Source organism: Sus scrofa, chromosome 14, assembly GCF_054392235.1.
Source record: "Sus scrofa isolate SSC_HxYL_T2T_F1_AM1 chromosome 14, Sscrofa_HxYL_maternal_Yorkshire_Landrace_v2.0, whole genome shotgun sequence".
NCBI lineage: Eukaryota > Metazoa > Chordata > Mammalia > Artiodactyla > Suidae > Sus > Sus scrofa.
The window spans coordinates 44,580,548-44,592,416 of NC_139396.1; the positions used below are offsets into that span (position 1 = coordinate 44,580,548).

At 47.7% G+C, this 11,869-nt stretch overlaps 1 protein-coding gene across 50 annotated transcripts in view; it reads right to left on the bottom strand.

The window, feature by feature from the left end:
- EP400 (E1A binding protein p400) overlaps positions 1-8,470 on the bottom strand; it is a 106,740-nt gene extending 98,270 nt beyond the window's left edge. For 31 of the 50 annotated variants that reach the window (XM_084993449.1, XM_084993440.1, XM_005670520.4 and 28 more), the window contains exon 1: positions 8,379-8,470. The gene's annotated coding sequence lies outside the window, so the exon portion shown is untranslated. Of the gene's footprint in view, positions 1-363; positions 528-8,378 lie in introns of all 50 variants that reach the window. The other 19 variants (XM_084993464.1, XM_021073851.2, XM_084993466.1 and 16 more) reach the window with 1 other exon arrangement.
- Positions 8,471-11,869: the final 3,399 nt, after the last annotated feature.

The window sequence follows — 11,869 nt, forward strand, 5'->3', positions numbered from 1 at the left end:
GATATGAATTGTAAGCTTAACCACTACTCTGTTAAAATATAAAAAAACTATCTACTAAAACATATGGAAACAGGCGTTCCCATCATGGCTCAGTGGAACCCAACTGGTATCCATGAGGACGTGGGTTCGATCCCTGGCCTCCCTCAGTGGGTTAAGGATCCAGCGTTGCCATGAGCTGTGGTGTAGGTCGCAGATGCAGATCAGATCACGAGTTGCTATGGCTGTGGTGTAGGCCAGCAGCTACAGCTCCGACTGGACCCCTAGCCTGAGAACCTCCATATGCCACAGGTGCGGCCCTAAAAAAGACAAAAAACTTTTAAAATTTTAAAATAAAATAAAAGATACAGAAACATAAATACTGACCTTCACCTGGCGAAGGGATATAAAACACCTGGAGGAGCCACACAATGGAGCCGCCTCAGCAACGTAAGGACCAAGCTACAGACACACCCACACCACGATGATGCCAAGGAGCACAGCCAGACTCAAGGACCATGTACTGCAGGTCACTGACATAACAAGACATTCTGCAACAGGCAAAACCACAGGGACAGATTAGACAGAACCTGACGGGTTGAAGGTGGGGAAGAACTGAGAAGGCAGGGGGAACTTGGGGTTACAGAATCATTTCTACATTTGATTTGTGATAAGGGTTACAAGACTGACTATGTTTGTCCAAATTCACAGAACCATAAATTCACAGAACCTCAACTTTTTAAAAAGTGGTTCCTGGAGTTCCCTGGTGGCTTAGCGGATTAAGAATCTGGCATTTTCATGACTGTGGCGCAGGTTCAATCCCTGGCCCTGAAATTTCTGTATGCCACGGGTGCAGCAAAAAACGTAAAAAAATAAATAAAAAATAAAAAGTTCCTGACTTTATCAAGCTTTTAAACAATTAGAGAAACAAACCCCATCAAATTAATGAAAAACCATTTATCTAGAACAGTACCCCCACCTCAAATGTGGTACAGATAACCTGATGGAGAGCAAAGCTACCACCTACAGCAAAACAACTTTTTTTTTAGTTTCTAACTGTAAGGTCCATCAGAAGCATCTGGAGTGGGCTGTTTGGTTCACAGTTAGAGGAGGTCACTACCACCACCTGCAAGGAACAGGTTCAAGCCCTGGGACCAGTGCCACGCGATGAGGCGGGGCGGGGGGGGGCGGGGACCATAGGCTCGCCATCTGTGTGGCTGCTGTTCTCTCGGGGCAGTGCTGACATCATAAAGGAGCACATCTGGTGCCGCCGGGAAAAGGCTACCCAAAGAAATACCTAACTGGGCCCTATCCTCAGTGTAGGGCAGGGCCCCCCAAGTCAGAACCTGAACTGGGCCCCAACGGCAGCTGAGCCCAGCCCCCCTCCCCTACTGAGGCTGGCCTCCCAGTTTCTCTTCAGGGAACCCACAGAGTCTAGGCAGCAAGCAGCTGAGAATCACGAGCCTTGCTCCATTCCCAAACCGTCTCCCTCTCGGCCCCTACATTTCCCCAGACAGATTCGGCTGGACCCCACTTTGGGTCATTCAGCTACATAAATAGCACCCAGGCAGGATGGAGCGCAAGGAGCAGGAATGAGGAGGGAGGAACAGGGCTTGGGCACTGGAGCATGAAACTTGGGCAGAAGGGACAAACAACATGTCAGGAGGACAGAGGCCAATAGCATCTGGGAATATTTTCAAGTGTAAACTCCAGAAAGCAATTTGGCAGTAGGTACAAAAGTCTTATAGCACATTCATATCTTCTCACTTCTAGATCAGCCTAAGAAAAAATCAGAGCTGCATTCAATATACAAAGATGTTCAGGAGTTCCCATTGTGGCTTAGCAGTAACAAATCCGACTAGCATCCATGAGGACACAGGTTCAATCCCTGGCCTCGCTGTGTGGGTCAGGGATATGGCACTGCCGTGAGCTGTGGTGTAGGTCACACACGTGGCTCGGATGCTGGCCAGCGAAGGCCAGCAGCTGCAGCTCCGATTCCACCCCTAGTCTGGGAACTTCTATATGCCACAGATGCAGCCCAAAAAAGCAAAAAAAAAAAAAAAAACAAGGATGTTCACTGAAATATTTATAGCAAAAAAAGCAGCAAGCCACCCAAAAATAGTAAATTTTAATACATCTCTGCAAAACAGTATTAATACAGAATATGTGAAAGTGTACATGTTCTTTCCTGCTACCCTTCTATACTTTCCAAATTTGTCCTTAACTGGCATGTGTCACAGTCATTAGTACTATTCACCAAGTACTCCAATTCTCCCGCCAGTCACAACCTGGCGTGCACTTCCCAGCCCTGGATGGATGGTCATGTGATGTGATTGGCAAAGATGGGGGTGTGCTGTTAACCACACTGCCTCTGTCCTGCTCTGGCTGGGAGCACAGAGAGGAGGCCCTGAAGGAGCACAATGAGCAAGCTGCCTGCAAGGAACACCTGCTGGCTCCTCTGCCCTGTGTGGAAGCCACTGGTACCGAGGGGTACCCTGGTAACTTCGAGAAACGGAACATCATAGCTGACACAGCACACAAGAAGACAATAAACTAAAGCAGACTCACAGATGCAGAGACCAAACAGGCAGTTGCCAGACGGGAGGGGTGGGAGGTGAACACAATGGAAGATGGGAATGAAGTGGTACCAACTTCCAGTTAGATAATAAGAAATCATGGATGTAATGTGCAGCATACAGAACATGGCTAGTGACACTGTAATAACTCTACACGGGGACAGAAGTTACTAAACTAGACATGGTCATCATTTCATAATGGGTGCACCCATCAAATGATTAGCATACCTGAAACTAGCGTAATATATATCAATTATATATACATTTTTTGTGTGTGTGTTTTTGCCTTTTTCTAGGGCCACTCCCGCAGCATATGGAGGTTCCCAGGCTAGGGCTCTAATCAGAGCTGTAGCCGCCAGCCTACACCAGAGCCATAGCAACACCAGATCCGAACCACGTCTGCGACCTACACCATGGCTCATGGCAACGTTGGATCCTTAACCCACTGAGTGACGCCAGGGATTGAACCCGAAACCTCATGGTTCCTAGGTGGATTCATTAACCACTGTGCCACAATGGGAACTCCAACATCAGCTATATTTTAATTTAAAGAAAAAAAAAAGGAAATGTCACGTCCACACCCCCGACTCCAACCTGTTATTCAAACCCCAGTAGTTCTGTCCTAAGACCATGCTGCCATATTTGTCCCTGCCTCTCTGCCCCTCCAGCACTGCTTCACCCAGTGGGCCTCTTGGGGTTCTGTAGCGTCCATAAACCTGTGCCTTACCAACATCTGCAGACCAAAGAGAAAAAGGCCTCCCACAGACAGATGCTATTTTAAGACTTTTTCTGATTGCTATTGAGATTTTTTAAATAAAAAGTCACCTTAAAGCATTACTAAAATTGTAACAGCTTTCTGTGAGGCTGGAGAATTAAAATTCAAACATTCTTAGGAGTTCCCGTCATAGCTCAGTACAAATGAATCTAACTAGCATCCATGAAGACAAAGGTTCGATCCCTGGCCTCTCTCAGTGGGTTAAGGATCCATGTTGCTGTGAGCTGTGGTGTACGTTGCAGATACAGCTTGGATCCTGCATTGTCGTGGCTGTGGTGTAGGCCGGCAGCTGCAGCTCTGATTCGACCCCTAGCCTGGGAACCTCCACATGTCTTGAGTATGGCCCTAAAAAGCACAAAAAAAAAAAAGGGGGGGGGGGGGACAGAAGACACAGATGGCCAACAGACACATGGAAAGATGCTCAACATTACTAATCATCAGGAAAATGCAAATCATAACCACAATGAGATATCACTTCACACCTGTTAGATGACTATTATCAAAAAGACAACAAACCGGAGTTCCCATCATGACTCAGTGGTAATGAACCTGACTAGCAATCATGAGGGCTTGGGTTGGATCCCTGGTCCCACTCAGTGGCTTAAGGAGCCGGCATCACAGTGAGCTTCGGTGTAGGTCACAGACACAGCTCAGATCTGGTGTTGCTATAGCTGTGGTATAGGCTGGCAGCTATAGCTCTGATTCAAGACCTAGGCTGGGAACTTCCATATGCCGAGAGTGAGACCCTAAAAAAAAAAAAAAAAAAAAAAAAAGACAACAAATAACAAGTGTTGGTAAGTATGTGAAGAAAAGAAAACCCTTGTGCACTATTAGGGAGAATGTAAACTGGTGCAGCCACTATGGAAAATAGTATGGCAGTGCCTCAAAAAATTAAAAATAGAACTACCACTTGACAATTCCACTACCAGCAATTTCACTTTATCTAAAGAAAATAAAAACAGTAATTTGAAAGGACCTATGCGGAGTTCCTGTCGTGGCACAGTGGTTAACGAATCCCACTAGGGACCATGAGGCTGCGGGTTCGGTCCCTGCGCTTGCTCAGTGGGTTAACGATCCGGCGTTGCCGTGAGCTGGGGTGTAGTTCGCAGACACGGCTCCGATCTGGCATTGCTGTGGCTCTGGCGTGGGCGGGTGGCTCCAGCTCCAATTGGACCCCTAGCCTGGGAACCTCCATATGCCGCGGGAGCGGCCCAAGAAATAGCAAAAAGACAAAAAAAAAAAAAAAAAAAAATGAAAGGACCTATGCACTTCTATGTTCATACGCAGCATTATTTACAACAGCCACGATATGGAAGCAACTTAAATGCCCATGGATAAATGAATGGATAAAGAAGATGTGCATTATAGACACAGATATAGAAATATATAGATAATGAAATATTATTCAGGAGTTCCCGTCGTGGCGCAGTGGTTAACAAATCCGACTAGGAACCATGAGGTTGCAGGTTCGGTCCCTGCCCTTGCTCAGTGGGTTAAGGATCCGGCGTTGCCATGAGCTGTGGTGTAGGTCACAGATGTGGCTTGAATCTGGCGTTGCTGTGGCTCTGACCCTCCACATGCCATGGGTATGGCCCTAAAAAGACATTAAAAAAAAAAAAAAAAAAAAAAGTAACTTTGACGGTGACTATGGTAACTTGACTTATTGTGGTGATCATTTCGCAACATGTATAAATGTCGAATCATTATACACCTAAAACTAATATACTGTTGTATATCAATTATAACTCAATAAAACCAAACAAGCAGATATATATACCACTATATGCCACACATGCGGCCCTATATATAGACACACACAAATATCTACCTGTACATATGTCAAACCTCACTTGGTCCACGAGTCTATCTCTACGAGAAAAGCCAATTTCCTTCCTCTAATTCACGGCATGTGAAGTCTGTTCCCCAGTGTCCCCCCAAATTTTTAATTACCCCATATGCCTAGATCCCTACCAAATCCATATGCCTTAAAATAGAATGCATTTATTCAACAAATATTTATTAAGCACCTACTCCATCGGACAATATTTGAAGCACTGTGTGTACAAGCATGAACAAAGCATAGTGCCTGCTCCAAGGCAGGCAGTAAGGCAATAATGCAGTAAGTGCCAGACCATCAGTGCAAAGGCCAAGCTCAGGATGAGGGAGGGATGGAGTGTGGGGGTGAGTGCGCAAGGTGCTGGGTTATTCGGCAGCCTCTCTGAAGAGGGAACTCCTGAAAAGAGAACTGACTGAGGGGCAGACCCGTGGCATGGAGGGACCTGACATTTCAGGGAGACCCTATGTGAGCCCAGGCCCTGAGTGGGATGTGGCTGGAGCCAGATAATAAGGAGTGGAGTGTTGATACATGAAGTCACAGGGGCAGCAGGGACCTGGACACAGGAGTCTTCATAAACTGCCTCAAGGACTTCGGCTGTTTTTATGAAGGAGATGAGAAACCACGAAGGACTCTGTGTTGAGAGTCAACGGCAGAGCAGCTCAGCTCAGGTGAGCAGAGAGCAGGGAGGAGATCATCAGAATAACCCAGGTGAGACAATGTGCTTGGGGCGGGGGTGGGGGGGTGCTTAAACGACAGCTGTAGCCAAGAAGGCAATGAGAAGCAGTCAGGCTTGAGATAATTTTTAAAGTGTGAAACAATGTGTGTAGGGAGTTCTGACTAGGAACCATGAGGTTTCGGGTTCAATCCCCGGCCTCACTCAGTGGGTTAAGGATCAGGTGTTGCCATGAGCTGTGGTGTAGGTTGCAGACGTGGCTCGGATCCAGCGTTGCGGTGGCTGCAGCTCCGATTAGACCCCTAGCCTGGGAACCTCCATATGCCACGGGAGCGGCCCAAGAAATAACAAAACAAAAACAAACAAACAAAAAGATATTGACACAGCAGTGTAAATCAACTATACTCTAATAAAAATAAAATTAAAGTAAAAAATAAAGTGCGGACCAACCAAATTTGGAACATGGAAGAAATGCAGAGACCACACAAGGAGTTCCAACCTGAGCAACAGGAAGAATGGAGGTGCCTCTGACTGAGATGTGAAAGTGTATAAGGTTTCACACAAGTGAAAGTAGCTGTTTGGAATGGGACGATCCAGCCAGGAGATACACATTAGGGCATGTTAACATGTGACATTCAGCCATGACGAAGGATGAAATCACCCAGGTGTACAGACCAGAGAGGAGGTCAGTGGGCCTGTTTCAGACAACCAAAAACTTAACTTGAATCAAGTTCAAGAGAAGAGAGAAGGAGAGGAAACAATGACAGGGAGTATAAGAGTCTTCCTATTTCTGGTGTTAAAAGAAGCTAAAATCTAGAAAGGGTAAGGGTAGGGAGTTCCCATCGTGGCGCAGTGGTTAACAAATGCGACTAGGAACCATGAGGTTGCGTGTTCCGTCCCTAGCCTTGCTCAGTGGGTTAAGGATCTGGCTTTGCGGTGAGCTGTGGTGTAGGTCACAGACTTGGCTCGGATCTGGCGTTGCTGTGGCTCTGGCGTAGGCTGATGGCTACAGCCTGGATTAGACCCCTAGCCTGGGAACCTCTATACGCCTCATGTGCAGCCCTAAAAAAGACACAAAGACAAAAAAAAAAAAGAAAGAAAGAAAGAAAGGGTAAGGGTAGCTGGAGAGGTTCTATGTTGATACGAATATTTTGGAGAGAAGATAAACTGAAAGCAAAACAACAATAGGCAAGAAAGAACGGATCCAACACGAGATTAAATAAATAAAGGTTCACAGATACTACAGCACTAATAGCAATTAACTATAGAGGATTAATAGCGCCCATTTATAACTACATGTTTTTATTTTCTTTTTAGGGCAGCACCTGCAGCATAAGGAAGTTCCCAGGCTAGGGGTCAAATCAGAGCTGCAGCTGTGGCCTACACCACAGCAATGCCAGATGTGAAGCACATCTGTCACCTACACCACAGCTTGCAGCAACGAGGGATCCTTAATCCACGGAGCGACACCAGGGATCCAACCGCATCCTTATGGACACTAGCCGGGTTCTTAACTCGCTGAGCCACAATGGGAACTCCGCTAACTACATATTTGTAAAAGCACATTACATTACATTATACCATCACACTCCCACCCCCAAATTTACGTGACTGGGACAGGGGCCACGAAAAAATTGCTAACTGTGATAATCTACGGGTGGTAGAATGGTTTAGAATTTTAAAATGTATTTTTTAAAGGTTTTTTCCAAACATGCAAAGAGAGTATTTACATCTCATTGGTTCCAGTAAAAAAGTTACAAAAGCCATTTTATTACACAGATCACGTAAAAAAAGAAACAAAAACCTCACCAGAACATACAAATAAACGAAAACAATAAACCTCTTCTATAACGCCCGAAATAAGCACTAGCAGCACCCCGCTATGTTATTCTTCTCTGATAAGGTGACGTCCAAACAAAGATGCGGGCTGCAGAACGCTGTGAGAACGCGTTCCGGGAGGAGGGAGCAGGCAGCGCAAAGGCCGAGAGGTGAGACGGCTTTGGCATTGAAGAGGTCAAGCGGGCTAGGGCAGCAGGCTGAAGATTCTGAACAGTCTGGAGGCCCCGCTAAGCAGCTCGATGCTGCGCCGTGCGGATCTCCGGCTGACTGGCTGGACAAGCCACTTGCCCTGGGCACCTTTTCCCACACCTGCGGGGGAACACCCCGCACGAAGAAGCAAAGCGGCATCATCCCCATCCCGTGAAAGGGCTCAAACGTCGAGTCCGAGGAACATATAAAAAGAAAGCACCCGCCCCAAAGCTGACTCGAATCTCGCGCAAGAAAAACAATGCGAAGCGCCCCGCGGTCTGCTCCCACTGAGGAACCGGCCGGCCAGCAACGGGCCGTCAGCGCCGCCCGTCCGCCCCGTCACCCATCACGACGGGCCAGTCCCCGCGCCGAGCCAGCCCCGTCCCACGGCCCACCGCGCGGGGCCTCCCTCCCCGGAGCCCGTGCCCCTGTCCGGAGCCTCCAGGGAGGACCGAGGCCGGGACATAGGCCACACGAGCCCCGACTCGTCATCCCTGCCGCGCCCACACCTACCCGGGGCCTGAGCCCTGCTCCTCCGCGTCGAACTGGGGCTGGGGTCTGGGTCCTGGAGGCGCCGTTCCGCTCGAAACATCCGGGACCTGGGCGGAGGAAGCGGCGGCGCGCCTGCTACGGCGAGCCGGAAGGAACGCACGCCCGCAGCTGCGCTTTGGCGCCCGGCATGACGTCGGATGAGAGGGAGGAGTCGAGACGGCCAGAAAGGCTAGAGAGGCAAGGCGACGAGGCGGGCCGATGGGCCGGCGGCGGGCCAGGCGCGGGGTTTGTGGAGAGTGCAGGTTGCGTGAGGGGAGCTCTAGCGGCGACGGCGCGGGCTGCGTGTGCCCATCTGTCCCCTCCGGAGCGCCTTTTGAGCTCCGGCTGTAGGCCCGGGAGGATAGCTCGGAACCCCGATGGGTCGGGCCGGCCAGCCTGGGAGGAAGGGTCGGCTGCGGGCTCTGGTGCTTGCGGACGCCCTGGGCGGGGCGAGGGGCGGGAAAGTGGGCTGGCCTCGTGGGAAGAGCTGTGTGCTGGGCCGGGTCCTGCAGGCGGGGAAAGAAGGGCTGGGACCTGAGGAGGAGGGGCGGAAAGGGGCGGGGGTAGAGGAAAAGCATCCCTCTGGAACAAAGTGGCACTGGACCGCAGCCTCACAGTACATGCAAAAGTGAACTAAAAATGGATGAAAGACTTCAATGTAAGTGCTAAAATTACAAAACACTCAAAAGGAAACAGATGCAAATCTTCAAGATCATGGATTCGGCGGTGGTTTCTTAGATATGACAACAAAACCCCAAATAACAAAAGAGTAAATAGATATGTTGGACATCATCGAAATTTAAAACTTTTGTTCTCCAAATGACAGCATGAAGAAAAGACAACCCACAGAATGAGGGGAAAAATTCGCAAATCATAAACTGTTAAGGGACTTGTATCCGGAATAAAAAACTTATACAACACGGAGTTCCCATTATGGCTCAGTGGATTAAGTACCTGACACTGTCTCTGTGAGAATGTGGGTTTGATCCCTGGCCTTGCTCAGTAGGTTAAGGATCTGGCATTGCTGTGGCTGTGGCATAGGCCTGCAGCTGCAGCTCTGATTTAACCCCCATCCTGAGAACTTAGATATGCTGTAGGTATGGTGGTAAAAAGAGAAAAAGGGGGGGGGGGCAGATAATAAGTATTGACAAGGATGTGGCAAAATCAGAACCCTCAAACACTGCTGGTGGAGATTTAAATTGACAACCATTTGAAAAAATGGTTTTGGCAGTTCCACAAGAGTTAGGAATTGACATATCACCCAGGAATTCCATCCCAAGTCTATACCCAAGATAATTAAAAACACGTATCCACACCTGAAAGTATGTATGAAAATATTCTTAGCAGCATTATTCATAATACCCAAGGAATAGAAACAACCCAAATATCCATCAGCTAATTAATAAATGAACAAAATGTGGCATAGCCATGTAATGGAATACTACTCAGCCAAAAAAAAAAAAAAAAGAAAATGAAATACTGACACAGCTGCAACATAGGTGAACCTAGAAAACATTAAGTGAAAGAAGCCAGGCACAAAAGGCCGCATATCATATGACTCCATTTATATAAAATGGACAGAATAGGCATCCACCATGACTGTAGGTGGATGTGGGGGGTTCAGTTTGGAGGGTGATGAAAAGGTGAAATGAGGTAGTGCTGATGGTTGCACAACTTTGTGAATTTACTAAGCACTGAATTGTGCCCTTTGAAAGGATGAGTTCTAGGAGTTCCCTGGTGGTCTAGTGGGTTAAGGATCCAGCATTGTCACTGCTATGGCTTGAGTCACTGCTGTGGCACGAGTCACTGCTGTGGCACAGGTTCAATGTCTGGCCCAGGAACTTCTATGGGCCATGGGCCCGACCAAAAAAGAATTTTCTTTCTTTTTTATGACAGCAACTGCAGCATGTGGAAGTTCCCAGGGGTTGTCGAGTCAGAGCTGCAACCGTTGGCCCCTGCCTCAGCCACAGCAACCCCAGATCCAAGCTGCATCTGGGACCTACATGGCAGCTTGCAGCAGGTGTATTCCTAACCCACTGGGCAAGGCCAGGGATCATCCTCACCAACACTATGTCAGTTTCTTAACCTGTTGCGCCACAATGAAAATGCCCACATTTTTTTTTCAATTAAAAAAAAATGCTTAAATGATTTTCCCACCATCTTCCTGGATGGCTAGTTCCTATGCACATCTTACACTCTGGCCGCCATTGGAATCTGCAGGGCGGCCAGGACAGCTGATATGGAGGGCCACTGAGCTCCTCCTGAGCCAGGAGGGCAGGGAGAGGTGGTGCTAGCTCAAGCTTTGCTTGCCTTCCTGCATCTCAGGGATACAGTGCTTTCTGTCTAAATCAGCCAGTCATCACCAGTTGCCGACAACTGAGACCCTGACTATGCAGACCCCTGACTCAACATTTTCCTGAGTGGGCTTCCACACTTGGGGAAGAAGCAAGGAACCCAGTAAAAAGCCGGCCTCAAGGTCGGGTTTGTTCCCTGGTGTTCTTCAGAGTCGGGGAACAGGCACTGTCTGGTAGGGATCCAATTCTGGTTGTTTTTGTTTTTTTGTTTGTGGTTTTTTTTTTTGTTTTGTTTTATTTTTTTGTCTTTTTAGTGCCTCACCCACAGCATGTAAGTTCCCATGGTGGCCAGAGTATAAATTTAAAATTGGGGCTGTAGCCACCATCCTACACCACTAATACCACAGCTCACAGCAACACTGGATCCTTAACCTCACTGAGTGAGGTCAGGGATTGAACTCACATCCTCGTATATACTAGTCGTGTTTGTTACTGCTGAGCCACAATGGAAACTCCAGGGATCCAATTCTGAACCACCTCTATGGAGGGCAAGAACTGTCAAAATGAGGTAGCCATTAGAAACCCATTAGAACACCAAGCCTGCATCTGGGAACACTCACATATGTGGACAAGGATGTATAAGGATAGTCAGTGCATAAAATAAAATATTGGACAAATGTCCACCAGCAAGCTGAGTAGTGTGGACCATGTACACAGAATGATGTAGACTTTTTGTGATGACAGATATGCTGAGAAAGGCCACCATTTGTGTAAGGAAAGGGTCAAACATGATCATATACACAAAGCTTTCTGGAAGGAACTGCAAGAAAAAAGTAAGAGGAGGGACCTATAGAGAGGTACTGGGAATGAGGGAAGGAAGGCACCTTCTTTTCTGTGTACTCTGATTGTTTCTCCAAGAACATGTATTACTTTAAAATATCACATACCCATGGATCCTCCAAAGTGACTTAACTGAGTCACCCACTGACTGCCTGGAGTCAAAACTGGGAACTAACAGAGCGGCTTGATTTAACCCTGAAACCAAGACCATGGAGCCTTTCCTGGAAAGAAGCCCACAATGCCATCTGTTTTTAGGTTACTTTCTGGCCTGGGAAGTGACTTCAAAAGCCCCATCACAGGTAAAATTAACATGCTGAAAGCCAACCCCCAGTATTTCTC